This window comes from Acanthochromis polyacanthus, chromosome 17, assembly GCF_021347895.1.
Source record: "Acanthochromis polyacanthus isolate Apoly-LR-REF ecotype Palm Island chromosome 17, KAUST_Apoly_ChrSc, whole genome shotgun sequence".
Classification (NCBI taxonomy): Eukaryota; Metazoa; Chordata; class Actinopteri; family Pomacentridae; genus Acanthochromis; species Acanthochromis polyacanthus.
The window spans coordinates 87-12304 of NC_067129.1; the positions used below are offsets into that span (position 1 = coordinate 87).

General features: G+C 40.8%; 1 long non-coding RNA gene across 1 annotated transcript; it reads left to right on the forward strand.

The window, feature by feature from the left end:
- Positions 1 to 309: 309 nt before the first annotated feature.
- LOC127530476 (uncharacterized) lies at positions 310 to 7274 on the forward strand. Its single transcript, XR_007937050.1, has 3 exons — positions 310 to 499; positions 584 to 812; positions 1431 to 7274. It is a non-coding gene; the product is annotated as an uncharacterized LOC127530476 (long non-coding RNA).
- The last annotated feature ends 4944 nt before the right edge of the window (positions 7275 to 12218 follow it).

Genomic DNA, 12218 nt, shown 5'->3' on the forward strand with positions numbered 1-12218 from the left:
GTCTAGAAGGAGTCATAGTAGCAACGAATCAAGAGGTCTAGAAGGAGTCATAGTAACACTAATCAGGAGGTCTAGAATGAATCATAGTTTCACTGATCAGGAGGTCTAGAAGTGGTCATAGTATCACTGATCAGGAGGTCTAGAAGTGGTCATAGTATCACTGATCAGGAGGTCTAGAAGGGAGTCATAGTACCACTGATCAGGAGGTCTAGAAGGAGTCATAGTTCCACTGATCAGAAAGGTCTAGAAAGAGTCATAGTACCACTAATCAGAGGTCTAGAAGGAGTCATAGTACCAGTATAAACTCTATCGTTTAACTGTAATCTGATTACTCTGAGGTGACAGTTTGGATTTTGGTATCAGTGATCTTATATGAAGATAAAATCTGTCATTTCGACTCCTCAGTAAGATGTGTGATCCGGCTGTGACTGCGTTCGAGCCTGAGGCGTTGGGGAATCTGGTCGAAGGCCTGGACTTCCACCGTTTCTACTTGAGAACTGTGAGCTGAACCTTCCAACTCGTGTTGTCTCGGTCTCAGAGAGTCCGTCCACCTGTCCCAGGTAACGTCTGTCTCTGTCCACAGTGTGGTCCAAGAACAGCAAGCCAGTCCACACCACCATCCTGAACCCGCACATCCACCTGGTGGGCGACGAGGCCGCCTGCATTGCCTACATCAGAGTGACACAGTACATCGATGCCAACGGGACACCTCGCACCGCCCAATCAGAGGAGACCAGGGTGTGGCATCGCCGCGACGGAAAGTGGCAGATTGTCCATTTCCACCGCTCAGGCTCCGCCTCCACGCTCAGCAAGTAAGAGACGCTTCACCGATATGTTCTGAAAGTCTAAACTATACATCTCAGATTCCCACAGCAGCAGTCCACCAGAGACTTTAAGGGTCCAGAAGTGGAGGACAAGTTTGAAAATGAAGCTTTTCTTTCCAGTGTTCTGCTCCATATTGATCAATAATAGGTATTGATTGTCTCATTTTTATCCCATGTTTTCTGTGTTGTTGCTAACCCTACTCTAATCCATGCTAATGTGATCTTTTTCTCAGCAGTAGAAGCTAGATATTTAGCTAGCTGTTAATGCTGACCACTGATGGAAAACAGTCCAAAGAATGAGTCTGATCCTGATAATATGAGGTAGAGAGAGACATTCAATCAAGGCTGACAATGGATGAAAAGATGGAAAATAGAAGAGAGGACATAGCTTTGCTCTGCCCATTCTTTAGGAATACTGCTGGAGGACAGAAATGACAAAAACTAGACATAAAACCACTAAAACTAGACACAAAATCACAAAAACAAGACACAAAATGACAACCCTAACTCGGATGAAGATCCAATAAGTTCTCGTTTCTTTTTGCTGAAGCTCTAATGTTTCTCTCACATGGAAACCAATCTTTTTTTTTTCTTTCTTCCCTCCAGCTAACTTCCAAAGTGGGCGGGGCTTTGATGGGCCACCGTCGCCTTGACTACAGATTGATTGACAGCAGGCCAGGCGTCTGACACCAACCAATCCGGATTTTGTTTGAGAAGATTGATGAGAACAAAACGGCGGAGGAGACGACGGGCCGGAAACCACATCATCAATCAATCAATCAATAATCAACTTGCCAACCCCTTCTCAGCTCGTTTGAACGTCAGCCACGCCCCCCTCATGATCAGCCAATCAAATCTTTTGTTGTAGTCTAGCTGCACACATGGTAATAACATGTGGAAACCTTGTATCTCCAGCTTTTCTTCCTCTGCAGGTTCAGGAGGTTTAAGCAGGACAAACATCTGTTGACACCACAGCATGAACATCTGGCCATCCAGGAGGTGGTTAGCATAGCTTAACGTAAACAGTGGAAACAGGGGAAAACTGTTAGCCTGATTTACATGATGTTAACTAAAGTAGAAAAACTGCTAATTTCAGATGTTTGGACTCAAAGTCACATTTAGTTCTTACTTAACCTTTTAGTTCGAGCGTTAGCTATCTCGTTAGCGAGCTTGTTAGCTTCACCTAAATCACCTTTAATCAGCTAAAACTGACTTTCTTTAACAATAACAATAATAAGTGTGGGCTCTGTGTTCTAGTCTTCTGGGAGATACAAGGTTTTCAACATTTCTGTTTTTATCTGCAGAGTCCAGGAGTTGCCCCTGTCACTAATAATAATCGATTATCTCATGATCACAACTAGAAGACGAACCAGAACAAACTCCAAGTTTTTATATGATGTTTTAATATTTTCATTTTTTACATTTTTAACGGAACGTTTTAAATGTGAATAATTACCACAAAAACAGAAAAATATCCGTTTCAAACAGCTAAATATTAGGCAGACTTCGTGTTTTATTCTCACCAGTCGTCATGAATCATTAGAGTCCAAGTATTACCCTCAGCCTCAGACCCTTTTAAAACCCTTGGGCTTATTTTTTACGGTCCGAGCACCACGTTATTATTATTATACTTTATTCGTCCGCAGAAAGAAAGACATTTTTGAGGCCCTAAAAATACTTGAAAACTCTTGAAAATTTGCTCCAATCTGCCTGAAACTTTACATGTGTGATCAGAGTCCGGCCTTCATCAGGTACATCGGTCAAAATCTACTTTCAGTCACAGCACCACCTGGTGGACATGATTGGATTGGCTGACTAGTACGAATGCAAGGACTCGTTCAACACTACTTGCAGGTTTAATTCGTCTTTTTCAGTCTTTGTCCGTCTTTTGAATTGTAATTTTGGTGGCCTAAAAATACTCAAAAACACGTGTAAATTTGCACACACATCAGGACCGACAATAAATTTGATATTTACGGGAATGGCACACATGTGAACAAAAAATGGCTCAATAGCGACCCCTGCAAATTTTCAAACTTTTATTACGACCAGTATGTATGACTTAGACTTATGAAGTTTGGTACACATATGGAACTCATCAAGATACACGAAAGTGTGTTTGACATCCATGCCCAAAACACCACAGGAAGTCGGCCATTTTGAAGTATGTGTCATATTTTGGACCAATTTTTGCACATTTTCAAAAGCTATAAACTCAAACACGGTAACCCCGACAGAGCTGAAATTTGGCCAGGATGTACAGCAGGCATGGGTGTTCTTATTGAAATGCTCCACAAAAGTCTGACAGCCGGTGGAATTTTGACGTTTTGCCGTGGAACCGGAAGTGCTGCGTAACTACTCTGTACATGCTCCAATCTGCCTCAAACTTTACATGTGTGATCAGACTCCAATCCTGATCACATCCATAGGCCAACATACACTCTCAGTTGCAGTGCCACCAGGTGGACATGCGTGGGATAGCCAAGCCACAAGGATGCGAGGACCCGACCAGCGCTACTTGCAGCTTTAATTGGACCATTCAGCGCTGCTTGCGGTTTTAATATCTGTTTTCTTTGGCTTTAACACTGAAATATAAATCATTTCTGTAATCTGAAATTATTCTTTGAAAAGCAGCAAACTGTTGATTTTTAAAACCGTTTTTGACCTCAGTTCATCTCGCACTAGATGCTATAAATATAAAAGTTTTCAGACACTATAAATGTAAAAGTTATCTTCAGGTGTTGTGATCTTGAGATGATTCAGGTTCTCCTGGACTCTCAGATTCTTTCTCTGTAATATTTAAATTGTACAAGTGATGAGGTTTGGACGCTCATCTCTCTGCTTCCATCGGAGCGCCAGAGGCTTCCATTGCTGTCTGAGATCTTCCATGAACCCCCTACCCCGTTCTAACGAGCAACCTTAACGAAGTACATTAACGAGGAACCTTAACGAGCTGTCTGCCTGCACTTCATTGGAGAAGAAACTTTATCATTCAGAGTTTACAGAGAGATTTAACAGAAGGCAGTTTACTGGGAGAGGAAGAAGTAAATCAAAATAAAGGAGCTCAGGAAAATGGAGGTCGTTTAGTTTCAGAATCCAAAATAAATTCAATCATTTCAAACTTCAAATTTAGGAGAACATGACAATTAGACGGGAATTCATCAACTGACCTGTTTCTGGGGGACGAACAAACTGACTTGAACTTTAGAATTTTCACATTAAAACGGCAAAAAAAGACTCGCATGACGCTCAGACAGCCAATCAGAATCACCCGTCTGACCAGAGTCTGTTGAGATAAAGTACGGAGTCCCAGAAGTGACCAGACTCACTGACAGGTTTTAATCAATACAAAAACATCCTCTGTGTATCGATTAAAACGACAGAAAACATTTGAAACCATCTGAACTTTTAATGCAGAAGCTGAACACTTTCAGAGGTTTGAGTTTTGGCCAGTTTGTCCCCTCCGGGCCTCCGTACTGCTGATATCCGGCCTCCCGCTGTGTCGGGGTGTCGGCGGTGTGAAACCTCATATCTCCGCCAGGTTTTTGTTGTTGTTGTTGTTTTTTGGAGCCTTAATGATCTAATAACTCAGAGTTTAACCTTCAACATTAAAGCTGCATCTTGGATTGTGAAGTGAAATATTAACCTGCTCAGAGTCTCGGTGTTTCTTCAGGAGATATGAGGTTTTGTTTGGCTATCGCTGGACTTCTGCAGCTTCTTTTCTTCCTCTTCAGTCTTTATTTATGTACAGATTCTGTGATTTTACTGCATGCTGGACTTGACTTTGTGTTTTGTGTTTTTCGGCTGCTTCGCGCTCCGACTCGGACTAGGTTAGCGTGGCTAGCATCCCTCATTGGAAGCAGTGGTGTCTGCTAGCCACAAGCTAATAAAATGCCAACACCGCGGACTTTGATATTCTGCAACTTTTGAGCCGTTGTGTTCGTCTCAGAGGCTTTAAGCAGCTTTTTACCGTCGGGAGAATGTAGAACTTTGTACAATCAGATTCTTACTATGACTTGGGATGTTATTACTCTGATATATCGCGTTTGTATGTGGAAGCTTTGTAATGTTGGATCGGACTTGCTCGCGTCGTGTGAATCCACTTTGTGCATTATGAGCTTTTTGACTTCTGTTAGTATGAGAAGTATTTTAGAGTGTGAACCGCTGAATGTGTCGCTTCACCGCTGCTTTTATTTACTCGACATCTGGGCACCGTTTGGCTTCCTGCTCGGCAACACTCAAAGTCCAGGAGGCCGAACGTCGAATGGCTTTGGTGTTTTAGTGCAGCTGTTCTCATCACTGGGGTCATTCCAGAACTGGAGGACAGGTCTGAAAATAAAGCAGGTTTCTGCTCCATATTGATCAATAATAGGTACTGATTGTCTCATTTTTATTCCATGTTTCTGTGTTGTTGCTAACCCTACTCTAATCCATGCTAATGTGATCTTTTTCTCAGCAGTAGAAGCTAGATATTTAGCTAGCTGTTAATGCTGACCACTGATGGAAAACAGTCCAAAGAATGAGTCTGATCCTGATAATATGAGGTAGAGAGAGACATTCAATCAAGGCTGACAATGAAAACGACCAAAACTACAAAAATGTGACACAAAACGGCAAAAACGTCATCAACAGGTTCTGCTAACATGTTGTGTGATACGTTCAATGTATAATAATTATTTAAAAAGTTATGTTGACTAAAGATGGGCCTGGGATCTTTCTGCATGGAGTTTGCATGTTCTCCCTGTGCATGCGTGGGTTTTCTCCGGGTACTCCGGCTTCCTCCCACAGTCCAAAAACATGCTGAGGTTAATTGGTTACTCTAAATTGTCCGTAGGTGTGAATGTGAGTGTGATTGTGTGTCTGTATATGTAGCCCTGTGACAGACTGGTGACCTGTCCAGGGTGTCCCCTGCCTTCACCAGAGTCAGCTGGGATAGACTCCAGCACCCCCCATGACCCTAGTGAGGATAAAGCGGTGGATAGAGAATGGATGGATGGATGTTGACTAAAGAATGTTCTCATAATTACAGAGAGATCAATGAAAAGTAAAACCAAAAAACAGTAGATTTAAATTAGATTGTGTTTTATTAGAGTAACAGATCGGTCATCAGGGGGGTGGACAAGAGAAAAATGGATTTTAGAGGAACTCCAGACTTTTTTTTGTTATTTTAAAGGTATTTCAAACATTCTTTTCTCCTAGTTTTTATAGATTTGGTCTCAGGACAAGAACATTTACACAACTACTGATGTTTTAGGGTTTTCTACATGGATTATTTGACGTAGAACGTTCTCCAGTTCTGGTTCTGTTTATAGTTCCTGTCTTTCGGCCTCCTAGTCTTTGAGCTGCAGCGTCGGGACTCCAGGGGACGCTGTGAGTGAATGGCTGTTTTCTACCGTAGATAATCCGTGTTTTCTAAACTCACTCTGACCTTTGACGACACTTGAAAGTATTTAGTGGAAATCTCCGGGGAAAACGTTCCTGCGAATATCTGAGATGTCATTTTTTTACAACTTTATTGGTGTTTATGCTTGAACCAGTAGATTTGAAACGTTCTCCATCAGCTGTGATGTTTGTTCCTGTGAGGCTCAACAGCTTCTTTAGCGGACGACGCTAAAGACTCAGCAGGTCGGAAGTTTATGTTCTGCACCTTCGCCTGCGGCTCTGAGCGCGCTCAGTACAGGACGCTTTTCTACTGACGTGACGGGAAACAGAAGGACGGACTTCCTGTCACCAGCAGGAGGAGAACCTGTTAGCATAGTTAGCTGCTAACATTAGGAGGCAAATAATGCTAACCTCATTGGTCCAGGATGGACTTCCTGTTGCCTGCAGGAGGAGAACCCATTAGCATAGTTAGCTTCTAACACTAGGATGGCCCGTTAGCATAGTTAGCTGCTAACAGTAGGAGAACCAGTAAGCAAAGTTAGCTGCTAACACTAGAATACTAATAATGCTAATGTCATTGGTCCAGGAGGGACTTCCTGTCACCTGCAGGAGGAGAACCCGTTAGCATAGTTAGCTGCTAACACTAGGAGGACTTCTTAGCATAGTTAGCTGCTAACACTAGGATAACCCATTAGCATAACTAACTGTTAACGCGAGGAGAACTTGTTAGCATAGTTAGCTGCTAACACTAGGAGGACTTCTTATCATAGTTAGCTAGCTGCTAACACTAGGAGAACACATTAGCATAGCTAGCTGCTAACACTAGGAGGCTAACATGCTGTTTCCCGTCCGGCTGCTCTGCAGGACCAATAATCAGCGATCACTAATCGATTTGGGGCTTTTCTACTCTGCTGTGGTGTTTCTGCTGCATGCTCGGTGTGGAACTGTGAGCGTGAGTGAGAGAGAGGCTTTCTAATGTCTTCTTTTGAACTTTTCAGTCGTTTTAATCTTCTTCTTCTTCTTCGTGTTCAAAGTGTTTCTGTAAATAAACTGAGGTGGTCAAATGCTGCCGTCTGATTGGTCTATTCTCACCTGCAGCTTCATTCAATCATCCAATGAGAAGGTTCCAGGAAGTTCAGACTAGACACACCTTCCTTCACATATTTACATTCATTCTAAAACACTAGTGTGTGTGTGTGTATATATATATGTCAGGGTAGAGACTGCGATTTGGTAGAGTTGGAGTTTCTACCAGTAGAGTTTGCGATTGGAGTCTCTACCAGTAGAAACTCCAATCCTACCAGTAGAGATGGAACTTTAAATCTGACCCCTGCCCTGACTCTAACCTTAAAAGTCTAACCTTAGCCCTGACAAATCTCTACTGGTAGGATTGGAGTTTCTACTGGTAGAGACTCCAACTCTACCAAATCGCAGTCTCTACCCTGACATACAGTGCCTTGTGAAAGTATTCGGCCCCCTTGAACTTTTCAACCTTTCGCCACATTTCAGGCTTCAAACATAAAGATATAAAATTTTAATTTTTTGTCAAGAATCAACAACAAGTGGGACACAATCGTGAAGTGGAACGAAATTTATTGGATATTTTAAACTTTTTTAACAAATAAAAACCTGAAAAGTGGGGTGTGCGATATTATTCGGCCCCCTTGCATTAATACTGTGTAGCGCCACCTTTTGCTGCAATTACAGCTGCAAGTCGCTTGGGGTATGTCTCTATCAGTTTTGCACATCGAGAGACTGAAATTCTTGCCCATTCTTCGTTGCAAAACAGCTGGAGCTCAGTGAGGTTGGATGGAGAGCGTTTGTGAACAGCAGTCTTCAGCTCTGCCCACAGATTCTGGATTGGATTCAGGTCTGGACTTTGACTTGGCCATTCTAACACCTGGATACGTTTATTTGTGAACCATTCCATTGTAGATTTGGCTTTATGTTTTGGATCATTGTCCTGTTGGAAGATAAATCTCCGTCCCAGTCTCAGGTCTTTTGCAGACTCCAACAGGTTTTCTTCCAGAATGCTCCTGCATTTGGCTCCATTCATCTTCCCATCAATTTTAACCATCTTCCCTGTCCCTGCTGAAGAAAAGCAGGCCCAAACCATGAGGCTGCCACCACCATGTTTGACAGTGGGGATGGTGTGTTCAGGGTGATGAGCTGTGTTGCTTTTACACCAAACATATCGTTTTGCATTGTGGCCAAAAAGTAGGATTTTGGTTTCATCTGACCAGAGCACCTTCTTCCACATGTTTGGTGTGTCTCCCAGGTGGCTTGTGGCAAACTTCAAACCAGACTTTTTATGGATATCTTTGAGAAATGGCTTTCTTCTTGCCACTCTTCCATGAAGGCCAGATTTGTGCAGTGTACGACTGATTGTTGTCCTATGGACAGACTCTCCCACCTCAGCTGTAGATCTCTGCAGTTCATCCAGAGTGATCATGGGCCTCTTGGCTGCATCTCTGATCAGTCTTCTCCTTGTTCCAGGTGAAAGTTTAGAGGGACGGCCGGGTCTTGGTAGATTTGCAGTGGTCTGATACTCCTTCCATTTCAATATGATTGCTTGCACAGTGCTCCTTGAGATGTTTAAAGCTTGGGAAATCTTTTAGTATCCATATCCGGCTTTAAACTTCTCCACAACAGTATCTGGGACCTGCCTGGTGTGTTCCTTGGTCTTCATGATGCTCTCTGCACTTTAAACAGAACCCTGAGACTATCACAGAGCAGGTGCATTTATACGGAGACTTGATTACACACAGGTGGATTCTATTTATCATCATCAGTCATTTAGGACAACATTGGATCATTCAGAGATCCTCACTGAACTTCTGGAGTGAGTTTGCTGCACTGAAAGTAAAGGGGCCCAATAATATTGCACGCCCCACTTTTCAGTTTTTTATTTGTTAAAAAAGTATAAAATATCCAATAAATTTCATTCCACTTCACGATTGTGTCCCAGTTGTTGTTGATTCTTGACAAAAAATTAAAATTTTATATCTTTATGTTTGAAGCCTGAAATGTGGCGAAAGGTTGAAAAGTTCAAGGGGGCCGAATACTTTCACAAGGAACTGTATATATATATATATATATATATATATATATATATATATATATATATATATGACTTTTCTCAGGTTGAAATAGCAATGTTAGGTTATTTAAGGGTTCCTTAAGGGTTGTTTTTAGGTTAATTAAGGGTTATTTAAGGGTTGTTTTTAAGTTAGCTAAAGGATTAATTAAGGGATGTTTTCAGGTTAATTAAGGGTTGTTTAAGAGTTCTTTTCAGGTTAGTAAAAAGTTTGATAAAGGGTTGTTTAAAGGTTGTTTTTTAGGTTAGTTAAAAGTTTATTTAAGGGTTGTTTTCAGGTTGTTTAAGGGTTTTCTTAAGGGTTGTTTTTGGGTTGTTTAAAGGTTGTTTTCACGTTGTTTAAGAGTTTTTTAATGGTTGCTTTTAGGTTAGTTAAAGGTTTGTTTCACAATTGTTTTCTGTTTTTTGGGGATGTTTAAGGTTATTTAAGGGTTGTTTTCAAGTTGTTTAAGGGTTGTTTTAAGGTTATTTAAGAGTTGTTTTCAGATTGTTTCAGGGTTATTTAAGAGTTATTTTAAAAAATAAAAACCTTAAACAATCTTTAACTTGGTTACACAGGAAGAGGCTCCACCTGGTGGAAGAACCAGGAACTACAGCTGATCTACATTTACTGACATCATGGAATACGTCAGAGAAAACAGGTTTACTGCAGTACATCCTACCATCATTTACCATCTGGTACTACATTTACCCTCTAACATTACATTTATCCTGTCACCATTGTCTTGCTCTGAAAATAAAGTAAAATATGAAATTAGTAAAATAAAAATAAAAATAAATTGGAATAAAAAGAAAATAAAATGAGAAAAGACAGAAAATTAAGGAATAAACAGTAAAAATAAAACAAATAAATAAAGTTGAGATAAAACAGGTTTTAAAATTCTTTTTTTTTAATCCGCACTGTATTACTTAGAGTTATATGTTTCTGTAAAGAAAAGTCTTCACTATTAAGCCACGTAAAGGAACAGGTTCAAAATAAAAACTATTTTTTGGAAAAATAAACATGTTTCCCTTTTGAACATGATTTGTGTCAACTCCGTCAGACACACTAAGAAGTTCACAAGTTTAATTCTTACAGTCCAACAAGAATCTAAAGTTCTGAATTACGTTGTAAAAGGGTTTAGTTATTCTGATATGTAAAAACATACATCATGTAAACTTAAGTTGTGATTTCACGCTATTCTGAAAAGTCTAATTTCTAGATATCTTCATTTTCAAACTCCATTTTCAATTTTAATATGATTAAAAAACATTCCTTAAATAATGAAGACATAAGAGGATGTAGATCAGATGGACCTTTATTACATGAACAACAAACTGAAGAAAGAAGGAAGAATTTCTTTAAAAAATTAACAAAACCTACATCTGGCGGTGTTGATGAGGAACGGACGGAGTTGGCAGACATTGAATATAAACAAATATTTACAAAGAAGTTCCAGTATAAGTCCATGAAAATAAGAAATGTTGCATTTTCCTGAAATCAGAATTTGGTTTTCTATATAAATAGAAGTGGGTCCATCTACAGAGGCTGTCATCTGATGGAATATTCAGCTTCACAACCAGATGCTGTGAAAATCTACAGAGTGACTTTTTTTATTATCATTAAATATATAAATGTTGGGAAAGTGACACAACAATCAGTAGACACAGCCTGAACATAGTCTACAAGTTAGAAGTGTAGGTTATACAGTATGGTTAAATAATGTCATTCATGCTATTTACACTCATGGAAAAAATGATCAGACCACCTGGTTTTCTTCAGTTTCTTGTTCATTTTAATGCCTGGTACCTCTAAAGGTTCATTAGTTTGCACAAATATAATGATGGCAACAAAAATAGCTCATAAGAGTTTAACTTCAGAGCTGGTATCAGACATTTTAATGGTTTTCTGGGTAATAACCAGAATCCCTTCAGTTCTTCCATCAGTAGCTATGGCATTGTTCTGCCAGAAACAGCTTTAGGATTCCATGTTTTCTTTTCTGTCTGTTTCAGTCCCATGATCCACCAGGAGTTAGTACTGATCCAGAACCATTGTTCCTGATGTCTCTTCATGCTCTACACCAGCTTCTGATCACATCATTCCTGTTGCACTCATTCTAACTGATCTGCTTTGTTTTTGGACTTGAGGTTCTTCGTTTAGCGTGTGATGATGTTCCACAGGTCTTCAGTTGGATTTAGATCTGGTGATTGAGCAGCCAAGGCATGGTTCCAATGTTCTGGTTCTCCATCCATGCTTTAACTGACCTGTTGGAAAATCCAGTCACTGGAGGCAGGAAAGAGTTTTCCATCTGATGAAGAAGACTGTTTTCTAGAGTAGCCCCAAACATGACCTGGTTCATTGTCCCTGTTCCTCCCAGACTGAAACTACCCCAGATGGTCACTGATCCACCCCCATGTTTTACTGTAGGGGCAGACAGTCTGGTTTGTAGCTTCTCCAAGCTTCCTCCTAACCAGTAAGTTGTCTGGAGTGGACATAAAGTGAAAACTGGATCCATCCCTGAAGAGAACCTTAGCCCAATCATCAACAGTCCAATCCTTGTGATCCCAGCAAAGAGTAACCGGGCTTTCCTCTGCCTTTCCTTGATGAAGGGCTCCTTCCTGCCCTGTGGGACTTCAGACCAGCTTCAACAAGTCACTTTCCAACTGTCCTTGATGAACTAGTCCCATTTCTCCGCAGTGTCCACTTATTTTTAAGGTTCCTGGAGGTCTGAAGACGATTATCTGACAGGAACAGATGAGTGACGGTCATCTGGTGGTAGAAAGACGTTTCTTGACCAGCTAGCAGTTTGGTAGAACCATGCTGGGTTTGGTTTTCTTGGTGTAATGAACATCTGTCTTGGAGATCTTCAGTTTTTTCTCTACCTGTCTCTCACTCATGATGGCTGCCTTTGTGTCTTCACATAATTCTTTAGTTT